The following is a 20,462-nucleotide window of genomic DNA, read 5'->3' as shown; positions in this document are numbered from 1 at the left end:
CCCAGCCCCCACCTGCTAGTGGGGGGTGCGGGCGTCTGCGCCGCTTCTCTGCTGAGAGTTTCCTCTGGGCACTTAGTCTGTGAGTTTTAATTATTTATGTCTTTTGTCTCCCAGTTATGTGGCCCTCTGAGGTTCCACTCGCCAGTGTTTCCAGGTGTTTGGAACTTCTCTCTCTTTTTTTTTAAGGCTCCCTTCCTGGGACGGAGCTCCATCTCTCCCTCTTTTGTCTCTCTTTTTATCTTTTATACTATTTCCTACTTCCTTTTGAAGATGATGGGCTGCTTTTCTGAGTGCCTGATGTCCTCTGCCAGTATTCAGAAGTTGTTTTGTGGGATTTACTCAGCATTCAAATGTTCTTTTGCTGATTTTGTGGGGGAGAAAGTGGCCGCCCTGTCCTATTCCTCCGCCATCTTCCCGTGCTCCTCTTTACATATTTAAGCCCCTTACTGAGAGAAAGTTCACCACAGCTGAGTCATTATTCCATGGGACTGTGTCTGCAAGCCCACCCAGTGCCTGGCAGAGGAGATGCCCTATTGTAGGCGCTGCATTGGTCTTTGAGGGTTGCCACAGGCTGGGTGATTTAAACAATGCATGTTTGTTTGCTCACAGTTCTGGAGGCTAGAAGCCTGAGATCGAGGTGTCAGCAGGGTTAGTTTTTTTTTTTCACTAGGGCCTCTTTGCTTGGTTTTCAAGTAGCCATCTTCTCCCTGTAACACCAGCCTGCAATCCTCACGTGGTCTCCCTTCTGTGCTCATCTGTGTCCTAGTCTCTTCTTGTCAGGACACCAGTCATATTGGATTAGGCGCCCTCAGTAAAAGCCAATTTAATGTAATCCCTTCTTTAAAGGACCGATCTCTAAACACAGTCACATTCTGAGGTCTTGGGAGGTTGATTAGAACTTCAACATATGGGTTGGTTGGGGCAGGGGCAGGGGAGGTGGGACACAGTTCAGCCAGTAACAGGGCTCAACATACTTTAAGTAAGCGTATTGAATCTCAGCCTGTGGTTCCCATGGGGTCACGTCGATACAAAATCTCAATTTAAGAGGTGGGTTAGTCTCAGCCAGTGGGCTTTGTCTCTCTGTTTATTTCTAGGAGTCTAGAGGACTCTCAGGAGAACCCAGGAAGCCTTCTTGAAGCAAAGCACCAGCTGTTGGCTACTCCCACTGCTCCCTCTTGAGAGCCAGGTCCCCTCGCTTTACACAAACACAAACTCATGGACGTGACCCCATGACCCCTTATTGGTCAAATTGTTTTGGCTCGTGACCTAGTGCTTACCAAGACCCTTTTGAAAATGTTTCCTTCACAGATTCTCTTTAGGGGCAAACCGGCCCACCCCACCCCCACCGGGCTCTGACTCTGGAACTGACAGCCTGATCACTTCAGTTTGAAGACATAGTCCCCTCCCTCTTCTTTTTATCTTTAAGTTTGAAAACGGACGGTTGAGATAATCTCTAAGCATTTGTCTATATTGGAAATTCTGAATCTAATTGAACATAGTGAACATGCCCCTATCTGTAAAGGATTTGAGGCAATGAGTGACTCAAATGAGTCACCAGGTCTCCCTTTGTAAACATTATTGTTACTGACCAGGATTCTTGGCTTCTGTAATCAACAGAAATTTATAAGAGGCTAGACAAGAAATTCAAGCTAGGCTATACTGGGACTCAGGCTGCAGTAGAAGTGAGGGAAAACAAGTAACAGTTTCCGTTGTTTGCTCCCTGGTGGGGGCATGGGGGGATGGCAGGGCTGGTTCCTTATATGGGATGAGGGTAGGGTTGGATCCAAGGCTTGGGCAGAAGGTGTGGCTAAGGAGGTCTGCATACTCCCTTGGTGGTATTACATGCAGGGTACATGTGCCCTGCTTTTGTTTCTGGCTCTTTGGAAGTGGCAGTTGGGTTTTCTTGATCTTTTTGTATCTTGTTATTCATAATTTTCCCCAACTGCACACGTGTACAGTAATTTGGGGGTTCCTTATAGTTCCTTTGTATTTTGTTGCTCAAGGAGATTTTTGTCCAGGTGCAAGCACTGCAGCAAAGGATCCCAGGTGCCAGGTCCCAGTCTGTCTCAGTATGTTGGGCTCTGTAAAAAAAGGTGCTGGTGGTGGTTTAGTTGCTAAGTTGTATCCGACTCTTGTGACCCCATGTACTGTAGCCTGCCAGGCTCCTCTGTCTATGGGGATTCTCCAGGCAAGAGTACTGGAGTGGGTTGTCATTTCCGTCTCTGGGGGATCATCACAACCCAGGAATTGAACCTGGGTCTCCTGCATTGCAGGCAGATTCCTTACCGACTGAACTACAAGTCACATAGGAGCCAGAGGCTGAGGATGACAGCATATATTTAGGGAGCACAATCCAGTGTGGGCAGGACAAGGTCAGAATGTCAATTCGAGTGGGTGGTGGTTTTTTGAGCCTTGTCATGTTTGAAAAGTATAATAGCAGTGCCTGCAGTATAGTAACGACCAAAATGCACAGGCAGAAACATAACACTCATCTTAACTCTACAGTATTTATTTCTGCCAGACTTTATTTATCTTAAGTGATAGTTCAAAGCAACATGCTTTAGAAAATAGCTCTGCAGTTAGTATTAATAAAAAGACATACTACAAAGAAATGGCTGATGCTTGGTTATTTTCATCTATCATAGAGAGAAAAATGGGCAAATAAAGGTGGAGAAATTCTAAGCTCACAACTCACAAAAGGCTCCTTCAACATAAAGATCAACAGCTTCAACATAAAGTTAAAACATCTGCCATGATACTCTCAAATTATTGATAGTATAATTTACCACTAGCACCTTAGTGTTTGAGTATATCACTGACCACTGATAGTCATCTTTTTAAACATAAGTCAATGGTCTTCAAAATCATGGGTGGAGGAAAGAAACGCCAGAGCTGATCCTGCTCCAAACAATAAAAATACTAAGCAGGAGCAGTGAAACAAGTGACTTGCCACATGCCACTCTTCAAAATATTGTAGCCAAAAAAAAAAAAGTCATTTGTGGTGTGGAAAACCCTGCCTCAGGGGGACACCTTACATTTACATCCTACTGAGGGACCTGACTGTGCTCTGAACACCCCATCCCCCACCAACATAGAGTGAGATGAGTGGGAAGGAAAGTTGTCATCTGGAGGTGAACGTTTATAGAAATCCCACAAGTGCAGAATTTCCTACCAAGCCCTTGAGTGTCTCTGCAGAAGCAGGAAACCCACCTGGGGTTCATCTTTTTCTTTCCCAGGTGGGAAGACAGAAAGAAGGGTGTGATTTTAGCCACTACCAAGGCACAATCAGAACAAAGGATAAAGCTCCCCCATCGTATGAACTGACAGCATGAACTGGTTATCTTCTTTCTGTCCTGACTGGTGGTAGGTTAAGGATAGGGGTTGGCAATGATGCTGGGGAAACAGCTGATGGGAAGCCCCAGGGTTTCATGCTGAATTAGAGAAATAAATGCCAAGGCAGGTCTCCTCTACCTGAATGTTAGGGACATTTAATAGACCAAAAACTACAGCAAAAGAGTAAGAACAAGAAAAACTCAAATCCTTCAACTTTTCTTCCGGAACCTCAGGACAAAAGAGTAGAAAGAAGAGAGAGGCCTGTGCCTTCACCTCCAGCTTGAATGAGAGGATAGAGAGTTTGGAAAGAGGCTCAGAGGAAGGATAAAGAAGGTCCACACAGAGCTGCCCAATAAGCAGAAGATGAAAATAAATGGCAAGTGGAGAAGGAAATGGCAACCCACTCCAGTATTCTTGCCTGGGGAATCCCATGGACAGAGGAGCCTGGTGGGCTACAGTCCACAGGGTCACAAAGAGGCGAACACGACTTAGTGACTAAAACAACAAATAGCTTCTGTATACAGGGGAGCTACCAAAGAAACCTGAGTCACTCCCTGAAATGTCCAAAGTCACTTACATGCCATCTTCAGCTAAAAACAAGACTCTGAAGAATGGGAGAAGCCCGTTATGGAAGTCTCAGATTTACCTGACATTGCCACTCACAGTTCCTGAAGAGCCCAGAAATTTCTCCTGAAGGACAGGTTTCTGAAAGATTCATAGGGATAAATAAATAATGCAGATGATTCCTACCTCTTGCTGATGCCTCAAGGGTGACGAGAAAAGTGAAAGTATCAATACGGAGATTGTCTCTTGTCCAAGATCACACAGCCAGTAAGTGATGGAGCCAGAATTCCAACCCACGACCTCTGCCTTCAGAGATTAAAGGGGTATTTTGTAAAACCCTGATAGAGCAGAGGTTAAAGCATCTGCTTGCAATGCATTAGACCCGGGTTCAATCCCTGGGTCGGGAAGATCCCCTGGAGAAGGAAATGATGACCTGCTCCAGTATTCTTGCCTGGAGAATCCCATGGACGGAGGAGCCTGGTAGGCTACAGTCCACTGGGTCGCAAAGAGTCGGACACGACTGAGCGACTTCACTTTACTCACCTGTAAAACACTGGAAGCTGATCACAGGCTGGAAGAGTCTCTGCATTAAAAATGTGAAATCATGTTAAAAAAAAAAAAAGAAAATAAATGGCAAGGCATTCATGCAAACACACCATGGGAACACAGAAGAGAGAGAGTGGACTTCTGTATGTGGCAGAGATGTGAAGTTTCCACTCTGCAAAGGAAGAATGAAATAAACAGAAGAAAGTTCTCCAAAATGTTGTATGAGAATAAGAACTGTATTTCAATAACACAAGAGTTAAAAGATAAGATGGACAAATAAAATAAATGGTAAGTTGCAGAGCTTTGGAAACAAGCTGAGGACCAAAATATTACTATTTCAGAACATGTGAAAACACTGAGAACATGTTCAGACTGATAAATCATGAAATAAAGGTTTAATTACATTACGTAAAAGTACATAGGTGACCACTTGAAACACATACTTACAATGTCTTCCATTTTAACCAAAGGAATACATATACACCAAAGGAGGAAAAAGAAAGAAAACCCAAAACAAAAGATGCAAAGGAAATATGAGCTTCATATACAGAAATTATTTAAAGAAAAAAGATATGAGAACCAAATATATCAGTTATATTAAAATATATATGCCTATTCAAGACAAACTTAAAACAAAGTGACTCAAAAAAGTTAAAATTATGGTTAAGGACAAACTGGCAACCCACTCCAGTGTTCTTGCCTGGAGAATCCCAGGGACGGGGGAGCCTGGTGGGCTGCCGTCTATGGGGTCGCACAGAGTCGGACACGACTGAAGCGACTTAGCAGCAGCAGCAGGCATAAGCTCAGAAAAAAAAAAAAATCCGGGGTCCTGATTTTAAGGTGTGAATTAAAGGAAAACGTAGAATCAACAAATGATATCAATTGTTAAATGTCATGTAGTAAAAGGCAGGAAAGCTAAAGAAGAAGTACTGCTCGTAAGGAGTGTAGTCCCTCCTGCCTGGCTCTCACTGGTCAGTGTCAAATACCAGAACTCCAAGAGCATACTCTGGGAAGAGCTCATTTGCACAAAATGATTATAATAAAAAACTAAAAATATACCTCAATAAATTATAAATATTAGAAGTAATACAGAATACATGATACTCAAAGCATAATGTATTACAATGAGACATTGACTTTTAAATTTTAAAAGTTTTGAAAATTTTAAAATAGTCAAAAGATACCAATTCAAAAAAGACTTCAAAGCTGAACTTATAGAATATTTGGAAAGTCATGACAAAAATTGTTGTAGTTCAGTCACTCAGTCCTGTCTGACTCTTTGCTACCCAATGAACTGCACCATGCCAGTCTTCCCTGTTCTTCACTATCTTCTGGAGTTTGCTCAAACTCATGTCCATTGACTCAATTATTCCATGTAATCGTCTCATCCTCTGTAGTCCCCTTCTTCTCCTGCCCTCAATCTTTCCCAGCACCAGGGTCTTTTCCAATGAGTCTGCGCTTCACATCAGGTGGCCCAAGTATTGGAGCTTCAGCTTCGACATCAATCCTTCCAATGAATAGTAAGGGTTGATTTCATTTAGGATTGACCAGTTTGATCTCCTTGCTGTCCAAGGGACTCTCAAGAGTCTTCTCCAGCATCACAGTTAGAAAGCATCAGTTCCTTGGCACTCAGCCTCCTTTATGGTCCAACTCTCACATCTGTACAAGACTAATGGAAAAACTATAGCTTTGACTAGATTGACCTTGGTCAGTAAAGTGATGTCTCTGCTTTTTAATATGCTGCCTAGGTTTGTCATAGCTTTTCTTCCAAGAAACAAGGATCTTTTAATGTCATGGCTGCAATTGCCATCCACAGTGTCTTTGGAGTCCCCAAAAATACAGTCTGTCACTGTTTGCATTTTTTCCCCATCTATTTGCCATGCAGTGATGGGATCAGATGCCATGATCTTAGTTTTTTGAATGTTGAGCTTTAAGTTGGCTTTTTTACACTCCTCTTTCACTTTCATCAAGAGGCTCTTTAGTTCCTCTTTGCTTTCTGGCATTAGGGTGGTATCATCTGCATATCTGAGGTTATTGATATTTCTCCTGGTAATCTTGATTCCAGCTTGTGCTTCATCCAGCCTGGCATTTCACATGATGTACTCTGCATATAAGTTAAATAAGCAGTGTGACAGTACACAGCCTTGATGTACTCCTTTCCGAAGTTTGAACCAGTCCATTGTTCTGTGTCTGGTTCTAATTGTTGTTTCTTGACCTGCATAAAGATTTCTCAGGAGACTGGTAAGGTGGTCTGGAATTCCCATCTTTTAAAGAATTTTCCACAGTTTGTTGTGATCTACACAGTCATTGGAAGGACTGATGCTAAAGCTGAAACTCCAATACTTTGGCCACCTCATGCGACGAGTTGACTCACTGGAAAAGACTCTGATGCTGGGAAGGATTGAGGGCGGGAGGAGAAGGGGACGACAGAGAATGAGATGGCTGGATGGCATCACCGACTCGATGGACATGAGTCTGAGTGAACTCCGGGAGTTGGTGATGGACAGGGAGGCCTGGCGAGGTGTGATTCATGGGGTCACAAAGAGTTGGACACGACTGAGCAACTGAACTGAACTGACTGAACTGACACAGTCAAAGGCTTTAGTGTGGTCGATGAAGGAGATGTTTTACTGGAATTCTCTTCCCTTTTCTATGATCCAATGGATGTTGGTAATTTGATCTCTGGTTCCCTGCCTTTTCTAGATCCATCTTGTACATATGAAAGTTCTTAGTTCATGTATTGTTGAAGCCTAGCTTGAAGGATTTTGAGCATTATCTTACTTGCATGTGAAATGAGTGCAAAAGATAAAAATGTTACATATCAAAATGCTATATATCAAAACATTTGTGTGTGTGTTAGTCGCTCAGTTGTGTCCAACTCTTTGCCACCCCATGGACTGTAACCCTCTAGGCTTCTCTGTCCATGGAATTCTCCAGGCAAGAATACTGGAGTGGGTTGCCATGCCCTTCTCCAGGGATCTTCCCAACTGAGGTATTGAACCCAGGTCTCCGGGAGAAATATCAATAACCTCAGATATGCAGATGACACTACCCTTATGGCAGAAAGTGAAGAGGAACTCAAAAGCCTCTTCATGAAAGTGAAAGAGGAGAGTGAAAAGGTTGGCTTGAAGCTCAACATTCAGAAAACAAAGATCATGGCATCTGGTCCCATCACTTCATGGGAAATAGATGGAAAAACAGTGGAGACAGTGTCAGACTTTATTTTTTGGGGCTCCAAAATCACTGCAGATGCTGATTGCAGCCATGAAATTAAAAGACGCTTATTCCTTGGAAGGAAAGTTATGACCAACCTAGATAGTATATTAAAAAGCAGAGACATTACTTTGCCAACAAAGGTCCGTCTAGTCAAGGCTATGGTTTTTCCCGTGGTCATGTATGGATGTGAGAGTTGGACAATGAAGAAGGCTGATCACCGAAGAACTGATGCTTTTGAACTGTGGTGCTGGAGAAGACTCTTGAGAGTCCCTTGGACTGCAAGGAGATCCAACCAGTCCATTCTAAAGGAGATCAATCCTGGATGTTCATTGGAGGGACTGATGCTAAAGCTGAAACTGCAATACTTTGGCCACCTCATGCGACGGGTTGACTCACTGGAAAAGACTCTGATGCTGGGAAAGGTTGGGGGCGGGAGGAGAAGGGGACGACGGAGAATGAGATGGCTGGATGGCATCACCGACTCGATGGACATGAGTTTGAGTGAACTCCGGGAGTTGGTGATGGACAGGGAGGCCTGGTGTGCTGTGATTCATGGGGTTGCAGAGAGTCGGACATGACTGAGCGACTGAACTGAACTGAACTCCCACATTGTAGGTAAATTCTTTATCATATAGGTTGGTATTAAAGCTTTGATGAGAAGAAATTTTGGAGCAGAAGTACTTATATGATTAAATCAGAATAAATAGAGATAAACAATCTAAGTATTGGCCGAATATGTTAGAACCACCACAACAATAACATAAACAATAAAAATAGAAGAGGGGCTCCAACGTGAATGAAGCTTGAGGGTATTACACAAAGTGAAATTAGCCAATCACAAAATGACGAATCTTGTATGATTCCACTTCTGTAAGGTACCAAGAATAATCAAATTTATAGAAACAAATAGTAGAATGGTGGTTGCCAGGGTAGGGGGGATGGGAAATGGGGAATTAGTGTTTAATGCATAGAGTTCACTTTTGCAGAATGAAAAGAGTTCTGGAGATGGATGGTGGTGATGGTTTTACAAAACTGTGAATTAATGCCACCAAACAATATATTTAAAGATGGTAAGCCATATTGGCTTCCCTGGTTGCTCAGAGGTTAAAGCATCTGCCTCCAGTGCCAGAGACCTGGGTTCGATCCCTGGGTTGGGAAGATCCTCTGGAGAAGGAAATGGCAACCCACTCCAGTACTCTTGCCTGGAGAATCCCACGGATGGAGGAGCCTGGTAGGCTACAAGCCGCAGGGTCTCAAAGAGTCGGACACGACTGAGCGACTTCACTTTCACTTTTCACTTTCTTTCAAGTCATATGCTATATTTCACAATTAAAAATATATATAACTTTTTTTTTTAAAATAGAGGATTGACATCAAGTTAATAGAGAACTGACTTTACTGTAATATGTAGTGATCAAGATAGCATGGTATTAACAAAAAGAATAGACAAATAGATCAGGATAGAGAACCCAGATGGAAGCCAATGTGAGAATAAAGAGCCTAGAAACAGACACACATAGTCAACTGACCATTGACAAACAGCAAAAGCAATTAAATAGGGAAAGAATATTTTTTTTTCTTTTTTAAATATAAATTTATTTATTTTAATTGGAGGTTAATTAGTTTACAATATTGTATTGGTTTTGCCATATATTGACATGAATCTGCCACGGGTGTACACGTGTTCCCCATCCTGAACCCCCCTCCCACCTATTTTTCAGCAACTAATCCTGGAGCAACTGAACATCCACATATAAAAATAAATAAATCTAGACACAGAGTATACACTATTCAAAAATTTAACTCAAAATGGTTCACAGACCTAGCTTTAAAACATAAAATTATATAACTTCTGGGAGATGACAGAAAATCTAGATGACCTTGGGTATGGAGATGACTTTTTAGATACAACAGGAAAAGCATGATCTACAAAATAAAAAAATAAATAATAGACTAGACCTCATTTAAATGCAAAACTTCTGCTCTTTGAAAGACAATATCAAGAGACTGAAAAGACAAGTCACAGATGGGGAGAAAATATTTGAAAAAGACACATTTGATAAAGAACTGCTATCCAATATATATTCGATACAAAGAACTTATAAAACCCAACAATAAGAAAGCAAACAACCTGATTTTAAAATGGGCCAAAGACTTTATCAAACACCTCATCAAAGAAAATGGCAAATAAGCATATGAAAAGATGCTCAATAACATATGCAATCAGGGAAATTAAAGTTAAAACCACAATGAGATACTGAGACAGGTGGGGACATGGGACCCTTTGCTGCAGTGCTGCAGTGCTTGCCCCTGAACAAATCTCTCCTCCAGTAATAAAATACAAGGAAACTATATGGAACTAAAAATAACTGCATCCATATGCAGTGGGGAAAACTGTGGCCAAAAAGATACAAAAAGACCAAAAAATCCCTACTGCCACTTCTGAAGAGCCAGGAGCAAAAACGGTATTGGGAGCAAAGGCAGGGTACTAAGCATGCCCCCAGCACTCAACACCACCAGAGGGGTGGGCAAAGCACCTAAGCCACCCCTCCAGCCAGATCCTTGGACACACTCCTACCCTCAACCCTTATGAAGAACGAGCTCAGCCCCCTCCTCAGCAAGCAAGCAAATAAGAAGTGGTTTGCATTTGCTTCCTGCTGCTGCTTCAGGAGCCCCAATAGAGCCTTGTCTGAATTTTTTTCTGGCGTCTCAGTTCAGTTCAGTCACTCAGTCATGTCCAACTCTTTGCGACCCCATGAATCTCAGCACGCCAGGCCTCCCTGTTCATCACCAACTCCCAAGTTCACTCAAACTCCTGCCCATTGAGTCGGTGATGCCATCCAGCCATCTCATTCTCTATCGTCCCCTTCTCCTCCTGCCCCCAATCCCTCCCAGCATCAGAGTCTTTTCCAGTGAGTCAACTCTTCGCATGAGGTGGCAAAAGTACTGGAGTTTCAGCTTCAGCATCAGTCCTACCATCAGGAATAATAACAGTACCCTTCTCAGCAATGTTGTAAACATATGTAAAATATTTGCAGGACCTGGTACAGAGAAGCACCCGAGAAGTGTGAGATATTCCCACGACTGTTCACTCTTCTTTCATATTTCCCAACTATGAAAATATGATTTCATATTTTACTGGCTATGATTCAACCCAGGAAATTGCTTCTACTCCTTCGATTGTCTCATCTGACACTCAATACTTCTACCAAGATTTCAATTTTTAAAAAAATTTCATTGGCGTGTCATTGATTGATAATGTGTATAAGCACACTGTTTCAGTTATACACATATATATGTATAACTATATGGGAGTGTATGTGTGTGTATATATACTAGCTTCCTGGTGGCTCAGTGGTAAAGAATCCACCTGCAAATATAACAGATACAGAAGACACAGGTTCGATCCTTGGATCAGGAAGATCTCCTGGAGGAGGAAATGGATCCATTATTCTTGCCTGGAAGATTCCTTAGACCGAGGAGCCTGGAGGGTTATAGTCCATGGGGTCATAAAGAGTTGGACATGACTGAGCACGTGCACAAACACACATACATATATTCTTTTTTAAGATTCCTTTCCCTTATAGGTTACTACAAAATATTGAGAATACTTCCCTGTGCTATACAGTATGTCCTTGTTGTTTAGCTAGCTTATATACAGTTCAGTTCAGTTGAGTTGCTCAGTCGTGTCCGACTCTTTGCGACCCCATGAATCACAGCACGCCAGGCCTCCCTGTCCATCACCAACTCCCGGAGGTCACTCAAATTCACCTCCACTGAGTCGGTGATGCCATCCAGCCATCTCATTCTCTGTCGTCCCCTTCTCCTGCCCCCAATCCCTCCCAGCATCAGTCTTTCCCAATGAGTCAACTCTTCGCATGAGGTGGCCCAAGTATTGGAGTTTCAGCTTCAGCATCAGTCCTTCCAATGAACACCTAGGACTGATCTCCTTTAGAATGGACTGGTTGGATCTCCTTGCAGTCCAAGGGACTCTCAAGAGTCTTCTCCAGCACCACAGTTCAAAAGCATCAATTCTTCGGCGATCAGCCTTCTTCACAGTCCGACTCTCACATCCATACATGACTACTGGAAAAACCTTAGCCTTGACTAGACGGACCTTTGTTGGCAAAGTAATCTCTCTGCTTTTTAATATGCTATCTAGGTTGGTCATAACTTTCCTTCCAAGGAGTAAGCGTCTTTTAATTTCATGGCTGAAATCAGCATCTGCAGTGATTTTGGAACCGAAAAAATAAAGTCTGACACCCTCTAGTCAATTGCTATTGATAGGGGGATACCAAGAACCCTGTTCAGTATCAATACCATATATATCTATTAGATGGCCAAAATCTGGAAGACAGACCCACCAAATACTGTCAAGGAAGAAAAGAAACAGGAACTGTCTTTCTTTTCTTTTTATTTTTTAAATTTATTTTATTGGAGGCAAATTACCTTACATTAATATATTGGTTGGTTTTGCCATACATTGACATGAATCCGCCCCGGGTGTACATGTGTTCCCCTTCTTGAACCCCCCTCCCACCTCCTTCTTCCCCATATCCTCCCTCCAGGTCATCCCCGTGCACCAGCCCCAAGCATCCTGTATCATGCGTCGAACCTGGACTGGTCACTTATGATAATATACATGCTACAATGCCGTTCTCCCCAATCATCCCACCTTCACCCTCTCCCACAGAGTCCCAAAGACTGTTCTATATGCCTATGTCTCTTTTGCAGTCTCCTATACAGGGTTAAGGTTACCATCTTTCTAAAATTCCATATATATGCGTTAGTATATTGTATTGATGTTTTTCTTTCTGGCTTACTTCACTCTGTATAATTGGCTCCAATTTCATCCACATCGTTAAAACTGATTCAAATGCATTCTTTTTGATGGCTGAAAAATACTCCATTGTGTATATGTACCAAAGCTTTCTTATCCACTCATCTGCAGATGGACATCTACGTTGCTTCCATGTCCTGGCTATTATAAACAGTGCTGCAATGAACATTGGAGTACATGTGTCTCTTTCAATTCTGTTTTCCTTGGTGTGTATGCCGAGGAGTGCAATTGCTGGATCATATGGCAGTTCTATTTCTAGTTTTTTGAGGAATCTCCACACTGTTCTCCATAGTGGCTGTACTAGTTTGCATTCTCACCAACAGTGTAAGAGGGTTCCCTTTTCTCACACCCTCTCCAGCATTTATTGCATGTAGACTTTTGGATAGCAGCCATTCTGACTGGTGTGAAATGGTATCTCATTGTGGTTTTGATTTGCATTTCTCTGATTATGAGGGATGTTGAGCATTTTTTCATGTGTTTGTTAGCCATCTTTACGTCTTCTTTGGAGAAATGTCTGTTTAGTTCTTTGGCCCATTTTTTGATTGGGTCACTTAGTTTTCTGGAATTGAGCTGCAGGAGCTGCTTGTATATTTTGGAGATTAAGCCTTTATCAGTTGCTTCATTTGCTATTATTTTCTCCCATTCTGAAGGCTGTCTTTTCACCTTGCTTAGAGTTTCCTTTGCTGTGCAGAAGCTTTTGATTTTAATTAGATCCCATTTGTTTATTTTTGCTTTTATTTCCAATATTCTGGGAGGTGGGTCTTGGAGGATCCTGCTGTGATTTATGTTGGAGAGTGTTTTGCCTACGTTCTCCTCTAGGAGTTTTATAGTTTCTGGTCTTACATTTAGCTCTCTAATCCATTTTGAGTTTATTTTGGTGTATGGTGTTAGGAAGTGTTCTAGTTTCATTCTTTTACAAGTGGCTGACCAGTTTTCCCAGCACCACTTGTTAAAGAGACTGTCTTTTCTCCATTTTATATTCTTGCCTTCTTTGTCAAAGATAAGGTGTCCATAGGTGCGTGGATTTATCTCTGGGCTTTCTATTTTGTTCCATTGATCTATATTTCTGTCTTTATGCCAGTACCATACTGTCTTGATGACGGTGGCTTTGTAGTAGAGCCTGAAGTCTGGCAGGTTGATTCCTCCAGTTCCATTCTTCAAGATTGCTTTGGCTATTCGAGGTTTTTTGTATTTCCATACAAATTGTGAGATTATTTGTTCTAGTTCTGTGAAAAGTATCGTTGTAGCTTGATAAGGATTGCATTGAATGTATAAATTACTTTGGGTAGTATACTCATTTTCACAATATTTATTCTTCCAATCCACGAACACGATATATTTCTCCATCTATTAGTGTCCTCTTTGATTACTTTCACTAGTGTTTTACAGTTTTCTATGTACAAGTCTTTTGTTTCCTTAGGTAGATATATTTCTAAGTATTTAATTCTTTTCGTTGCAACAGTGAATGGAATAGTTTCCTTAATTTCTCTTTCTATTTTCTCATTATTAGTGTATAGGAATGCAAGGGATTTCTGTGTGTTGATTTTATATCCTGCAACTTTACTGTATTCATTGATTAGCTCTAGTAGTTTTCTGGTAGAGTCTTTAGGGTTTTCTGTGTAGAGGACCATGTCATCAGTGAACAGTGAAAGTTTTGCTTCTTCTTTTCCAATTTGTATTCCTTTTATGTCTTTTTCTGCTCTGATTGCTGTGGCCAAAACTTCCAGAACTATGTTGAATAGTAGTGGTGAGAGTGGGCACCCTTGTCTTGTTCCTGACTTTAGGGGAAATGCTTTCAGTTTTTCACCATTGAGGATAATGTTTGCTGTGGGTTTGTCACATATAGCTTTTATTATGTTGAGATATGTCCCTTCTATTCCCACTTTCTGGAGAGTTTTTATCATAAATGGATGTTGTATTTTGTCAAAGGCTTTCTCTGTATCTATTGAGATAATCATGTCATTTTTATTTTTCAGTTTGTTAATGTGGTGTATTATGTTGATTGATTTGCAGATATTGAAGAATCCTTGCATTCCTGGGATAAAGCCCACTTGGTCATGATGTATGATCTTCTTAATGAGTTGTTGGATTCTGATTGCTAGAATTTTGTTAAGGATTTTTGCATCTATGTTCATCAATGATATTGGCCTGTAGTTTTCTTTCTCTGTGGGATCTTTACCAGGTTTTAGGATTAGGGTGATGGTGGCCTCATAGAATGAGTTTGGAAGTTTTCCTTCCTCAGCAATTTTCTGGAACAGTTTGAGTAGAATATGTGTTAGCTCTTCTCTAAATTTTTGGTAGAATTCAGCTGGGAAGCCGTCTGGACCTGGGCTTTTGTTTGCTGGAAGATTTCCGATTACTTCCTCTAGTTCCGTGCTTGGGATGGGTCTGTTCAGATTTTCTATTTCTTCCTGGTTCAGTTTTGGCAAGGTGTATTTTTCTAAGAATTTGTCCATTTCGTCCAAGTTATTCATTTTATTGCCATATAATTGCTGATAGTATTCTCTAATAAGCCTTTGTATTTCTGTGTTGTCGGTTGTGATCTCTCCATTTTCATTTCTAATTTTATTGATTTGGTTCTTCTCCTTTTGTTTCTTGATGAGTCTGCCTAGTGGTTTGTCAATTTTATTTACCTTCTCAAAGAACCAGCTTTTGGCTTTGTTGATTTTTGCTATGGTCTCTTTTGTTTCTTTTGCATTTATCTCTGCCCTAATTTGTACGATTTCTTTCCTTCTACTAACCCTGGGGTTCTTCATTTCTTCCTTTTCTAGTTTCTTTAGATGTAGAGTTAGGTTACTTAGTTGACTTTTTTCTTGTTTCTTGAGGTGTGCCTGTATTGCTATGAACTTCCCCCTTAGCACTGCTTTTACAGTGTCCCAGAGGTTTTGGGTTGTTGTGTTTTCATTTTCATTCATTTCTATGCATATTTTGATTTCTCTTTTGATTTCTTCTATGATTTGTTTGTTATTCAGCAGCGTGTTGTTCAGCCTCCATATGTTGGCCTTTTTAATAGTTTTTCTCCTGTAATTGAGATCTAATCTTACTGCATTGTGGTCAGAAAAGATGCTCGGAATGATTTCAATTTTTTTGAATTTACCAAGGCTAGATTTAGGGCCCAGGATGTGATCTATCCTGGAAAAGGTTCTGTGTGCGCTTGAGAAAAAGGTGAAATTCATTGTTTTGGGGTGAAATGTCCTATAGATATCTCTTAGGTCTAACTGGTGTATTGTATCATTTAAAGTTTGTGTTTCCTTGTTAATTTTCTGTTTAGTTGAGCTATCCATAGATGTAAGTGGGGTATTAAAGTCTCCCACTATTATTGTGTTATTGTTAATTTCCCCTTTTATATTTGTTAGTAATTGTCTTAAATATTGCGGTGCTCCTATGTTGGGTGCCTAAATATTTATAATTGTTATATCTTCCTCTTGGATTGATCCTTTAATCATTATGTAGTTTCCTTCTTTGTCTCTTTTCACAGACTTTGTTTTAAAATCTATTTTATCTGATATGAGTATTGCTACTCCTGCTTTCTTTTGGTCTCTATTTGCGTGGAATATCTTTTTCCAGCCCTTCACTTTCAGTCTGAATGTGTCCCTCGATTTGAGGTGGGTCTCTTGTAGACAACATATATGGGGGTCTTGTTTTTGTATCCATTCAGCCAGCCTTTGTCTTTTGGTTGGTGCATTCAACCCATTTACGTTTAAGGTGATTATTGATAAGTATGATCCCGTTGCCATTTTCTTTATTGTTTTGGGTTCGAGTTTATATACCCTTTCTGTGTTTCCAGTCTAGAGAAGATCCTTTAGTATTTGTTGGAGAGCTGGTTATGTGATGCTGAATTCTCTCAGCTTTTGCTTGTCTGTAAAGCTTTTGATTTCTCCTTCATATTTGAATGAGATCCTTGCTGGGTACAGTAATCTGGGCTGTAGGTTATTTTCTTTCATCACTTTAAGTATGTCTTGCCATTCCCTCCTGGCCTGTAGTTTCTGCTGAAAGATCAGCTGTTATCCTTATGGGGATCCCCTTGTGTGTTATTTGTTGTTTTTCCCTTGCTGCTTTTAATATTTTTTCTTTGTGTTTGATCTTTGTTAATTTGATTAATATGTGCCTTGGAGTGTTTTGCCTTGGGTTTATCCTGTTAGGGACTCTCTGTGTTTCTTGGACTTGGGTGATTATTTCCTTCCCCATTTTAGGGAAATTTTCAACTATTATCTCCTCAAGTATTCTCTCATGGTCTTTCTTTTTGTCTTCTTCTTCTGGGACTCCTATGATTCGAATGTTGGGGCGTTTAATATTGTCCCATATGTCTCTAATATTGTCCTCATTTTTTAAAATTCTTTTTTCTTTTTCCGTCTCTGTTTCATTTATTTCTACAATTCTATCTTCTAGCTCGCTTATCCTGTCTTCTGCCTCCGTTATTATACTGTTTGTGCCCTCGAGAGTGTTTCTGATCTCATCTATTGTGTTATTCGTTATATATTGACTCTTTTTTATTTCCTCTGATTCCTTATTGAACATTTCTTCCATCTGCTCAGTCCTTTTCTCCAGTTTATTTATCTGTAACTCCATTGTGCTTTCCAGATTTTGAATCATTTTCACAATTAGAATTCGAAATTCTTTATTAGGTAGGTTCCCTATATCTTCCTCTTTTGTTTGTGTTGGTGGGCATTTATCCTGTTCGTTTACTTGTTGGGTATTTCTCTGCCTCTTCATCTTGCTTATATTGCTGTGTTTGGGGTGGTCTTTCTGTCTTCTGGCAGTTTGTGGAGTTCTCTTTATTATGTAGTTACCTCGTTGTGTGTGGGGTTGGATGGGTGACTTGTCAAGGTTCCCTGGTTAGGGAAGCTTGAGTCGATGTTCTGGTGGGTGGAGCTGGATTTCTTCTCTCTGGAGTGCAATGAAGTGTCCAGTAATGAGTTTGAGATGTCAGTGGGTTTGGGGTGGCTTTGGGCAGCCTGTATATTGAAGCTCAGTGCTATTCTCCTGTGTTGCTGGATAGCTTGCGTGGTATGTCTTTCACTGAAACTTGTTGACCCTTGGGTGGTGCCTGGTTTCAGTGTATGTATGGAGGCATTTGATGAGTACCTATCAATTAATGTTCTCTGGAACAGGAGATCTCTGGTGTTCTCAGGATTTGCCTTTAAGCCTCTGCATCTGGTTTTCAGTCTGATTCTTGCAGTAGGCTCAAGGCTTCTCCCTCTGTTACTTCCAAGGCAGTTCCTTCTGTTGAAAAAGCTCTTCTGTGTTCTGGTCTCTAGTGCCTAATTCCCGTCCTGACACCAGGATGCGGTGGTGAACACTTTTTTTTTCCCCCGGCTCATCTGTTCAGTCCTGTTGTGGGGAGGGAGGAACGCAGCTAACAAATATCCTTGGCGTCTGTGGGGAGTGCTCCCAGTGTCTCAGCTACACTGGGAATGCTCCCGCTCGAGGCGTTTGTGCTTTCCCTGTTTATGCTGCTTAGGCTCTAGGTTACTCTGCTGGGAGCTGTCTGTGGCCGGCTCTGGGTTGCATGCACCCCCCAGGTCTGAGTGGCTCAGGTTCAGGTCCTCGGGTACTCCACAAAGGCGCAGACTTGGCTGGGCCTGCGTTTTGTGCCTTCCCCGGTCCGAGCAGCTCAGGTGACCAGGCGTTTGGCGAGCACGGTCGCTGCGACTTATTGCCTTCCCAGTCCCTGCCGCTCGGTTTTCTGGGAGTACAACCGGCGCACTTTCTCCCGCGGATATCGACCGGCTGGAACCCAAGAAGTCCTGGCCAGCAAGGAAGTCTGCCTGCAGCTTGGCAGGGGAAGCCTCTCTGGGGCCGCGGCTGCCCCCGCCCAGGCACGGGCTGCCCTCCCCGCCGGCGTCGGTGGGGGCTGGGGGCTGGGCTGCCCGCTGCTGGCTTGCTCTGCTCAGTGCCTGGTTCTGTGGGCGGGGCTGGCGGAGTCCTGGCTTGGGGCTTTTCGCAGGCTTTTTCCAGCACTCTCGCCCTTCAGCTGCAACCTCTGCTCTGGTATCTTAAGTTCGAGCCCTCAGTTTGCCCTGGGGCGTTCAAACCCGGTTCTCCCTCTAAGCCCACCGCTGGCGCCTCCCTGCCCGCACCCTCCTGCTAGTGAGGGGCGTGGGCGCGTCTGCGCCGCTTCTCCACTGAGTTTCCTCTGTGCACTTAGTCTGTGAGTTTTAATTATTTATGTCTTTTGTCTCCCAGTTATGCGGCCCTCTAAGATTCCACTCGCCAGTGTTTCCAGGTGTTTGGAAACTTCTCTTTTTTTTTTTAAAGCCTCCCTTCCCTGGACGGAGCTCCGTCCCTCCCTCTTTTGTCTCTCTTTTTATCTATTTCCTACCTCCTTTCGTGGACTATGGGCTGCTTTTCTGAGTGCCTGATGTCCTCTACCGGTATTCAGAAGTTTTTTTGTGGGATTTACTCAGCATTCAAATGTTCTTTTGTTGATTTTGTTGGGGAGAAAGTGGCCGCCCTGTCCTATTCCTCCGCCATCTTCCCTTGCACCCCCGGAACTCTTTCATTACCAGTGGGAATGCAAAATGGTATGGCCACTTTGGAAGACGATTTCTTTCAAAACTAAATATCCTCTTAACATACAGTCCAGTAATCACATCCCTTGATATTTACTGGTAGTTATATAAAAGGAGCTGAAAACTTATTTCTAGGCAAAAATCTGCATATGGTTGTTTATAGCATCTTTATTAATGACTGCCAAAACTTGGAAGCAACCAAGTCCTTCAGTAGGTAAATAGGTAAACTATGGAATGATAAGCTCTGATATTAAAAAATCAAATCCACATGCAAATGAAGTAAATGATAATTAGAAAAGGAGCAAGGATCAGTATCATGAAGTAAATGATACAGACCATGGACTGACGGTGCTTAAATAAATGAGCTATCAAGCCATGAAAAGACATGGGGGAACCTTAAATACATATTAAGTGAAAGAAGCCAATCTGAAAAGGCTACATACTGTGTGATTTCAACTATATGACATTCTAGAACAGGCAAAACTATGCAGACAAGATCAATCATTGCCAGGGGCTGGGAGTGGGGAATGAGTAGATGGGAACATAAGAGGATTTTTAGGGCAGCGAAACTACTCTGTGTGATACTATAATAGTGGGTACATGTTTTTACACATTTGTCCAAACTCACAGAATGCACAGCATCAAGACTGAACCCTCCTGTAAACTATGGACTTTGGGTGTTAACCATGTGTCATTGTAGGTTGATCACTTGTAACAAGTCTTCACCATAAGGGAGGTTAGGCATCTGGGGGGCAGGGAGTACACAGGAAATCGCTGTACCTTCCTCAATTTTGCTGTGGTTCTATAACCTGCTCTAAAAAATAGAGCCTTAAATATAAAAATACAAAAATAAAGAGTAGAGGAGAACTGAAATAATAAACACCAAAGCAGAAATTTAAGAATTTCAAAATACAACAGCTGAATTTGTTGATGGGTAGTATTTATCAGAAGGGAGATTTACAGAAATCTAACACAGCTAGGGCTTCCCTGGTGGCTCAGAGGTTAAAGCGTCTGCCTTCAATGTGGGAGACCCAGATTCGATCCCTGGGTCGGGAAGATCCCCTGGAGAAGGAAACGGTAACCCACTCCAGTATTTTTGCCTGGAGAATCCCATGGACGGAGAAGCCTGGTAGGCTACAGTCCATGGGGTCGCATAGAGTCGGACACGACTGAGCGACGGAATGGAACACAGCAAAGAAAAGGTTGACAATAAGGTTTAAGTAGGAAAAATATTAGGGAAGAATGTAAGTGAGACATTGAAGAAACAGACTAGAGGGGGTGAAGAACTGGGCAGAATGAGAGAATGTTTTGCATTCCTGTGATTCCCAAAGTGGGGTGCGCTACAGACACAGCAAAATTTGACCACAAAAATTATGACAATATGTGTTCATAAAGCTGAAACTGCATACAGTCCTCTCCCCGTCACACAATAAGCTTCAATATTAAAAAGT

The sequence above is a fragment of the Moschus berezovskii genome, chromosome 21 (genome assembly GCF_049115385.1).
Source record: "Moschus berezovskii isolate FMDL1 chromosome 21, NW_MosBer_1.0, whole genome shotgun sequence".
Taxonomy (NCBI): domain Eukaryota; kingdom Metazoa; phylum Chordata; class Mammalia; order Artiodactyla; family Moschidae; genus Moschus; species Moschus berezovskii.
Note: the sequence above shows the minus strand (reverse complement) of the source record.